The sequence below is a fragment of the Apium graveolens genome, chromosome 11, assembly GCF_009905375.1.
Source record: "Apium graveolens cultivar Ventura chromosome 11, ASM990537v1, whole genome shotgun sequence".
NCBI lineage: Eukaryota > Viridiplantae > Streptophyta > Magnoliopsida > Apiales > Apiaceae > Apium > Apium graveolens.
In genome coordinates this window covers 26,120,046-26,121,266 of record NC_133657.1, presented here as the reverse complement: position 1 = coordinate 26,121,266, position 1,221 = coordinate 26,120,046, and the positions used below count along the sequence as shown (strand labels likewise).

The window sequence follows — 1,221 nt, the reverse complement described above, 5'->3', positions numbered from 1 at the left end:
ACTCTGAGAGATCTCTCGGACGATAGGACCACTATTTACTTGTTACATCCTTATTTGAGTTGAGTTAAATCCTCGAATAAACAAATAGGCTATGACATATGCCTTTCACAGTTAATTCCATATAAATGACACACTAACACACATAATTTATTATAAATATGATATAATACAGACGTAAATTTCCTAGACGTTACATGTACTACTTAGCTGGATACTGCTGATAAGGCTGTTGAACCGCATTCTGAGCGTTGCTACAACTGAAATTAGGATGATTGCGGTTGTGGGATGATAAGTGGCTGGCACAGGTTGCTGCGAACGCTGAAAGTTGCTCACGAACTGAGCTGATTTACTAGAAATTGCGCACTGATCAGTCTCATGGGCACCAGCACAAAGCTCACAGACACTAGCGATTTGATTAACTCCATAATTAGCCAAAGTGTCCACCTTCATCGTCAAAGCCTTAAGTTGGGCAGCTATAGCTGTTGCTGCATCCAACTCTAGAATTCGTGCTACCTTTCCTTGAGTCAGTCTCTGGGAAGGATTCTGGTACTCATTAGCAGCCATCAGTTCAATAATTTCATAAGCTTCATCGTAGCTTTTAGCCCACAAGGCTCCTCCTGATGCTGCATCGAGCATGGGTCTAGAAGTAGCACCCAATCCATTGTAGAAACAGTTAATAATCATTCAATCAGGCATGCCATGGTGTGGGCACTTCCTTAACATCTCCTTATATCGATCCCAAACCTCACACAGAGATTCTCCAGTTTGCTGAGCAAACTGAGTAAGAGCATTCGTGATTGCAGCAGTCTTCGCCATAGGGAAGAATTTAGTGAGACACTTTTCAGCAAGATCTTCCCAAGTGGTGATAGACCCTGCCGGTAAAGAATGTAACCAGCACTTAGCTTTGTCCCTCAGAGAGAACGTAAAGAGTCGCAGCTTGATAGCATCGTCGGTTACATCATTGAACTTGAAAGTGTCGCAGATCTCGATGAAATCCCTGATGTGCATGTTGGGGTCTTCGGTAGGAGAACCCCTAAACTGAACTGAGTTTTGTATCATCTGAATCGTGCTTGACTTGATCTCAAAAGTGTTAGCCCTAATGGCTGGCCTGATGATGCTTGACGGAATGTCACTGATCTTAGGCTGAGAATAGTCCATCAAAGCCTTAGGATTTTCTGCTTGATCACCCATCTCTACTAAAATTGGTTCTTCGGTTTTCTC

The 1,221-nt window shown here is 42.9% G+C and overlaps 1 non-coding gene across 1 annotated transcript; it reads left to right on the top strand.

Moving 5' to 3' along the window:
- Window positions 1-694: 694 nt before the first annotated feature.
- LOC141699390 (small nucleolar RNA R71) lies at window positions 695-801 on the top strand. The gene has a single exon (XR_012565857.1). It is a non-coding gene; the product is annotated as a small nucleolar RNA R71 (small nucleolar RNA).
- The last annotated feature ends 420 nt before the right edge of the window (window positions 802-1,221 follow it).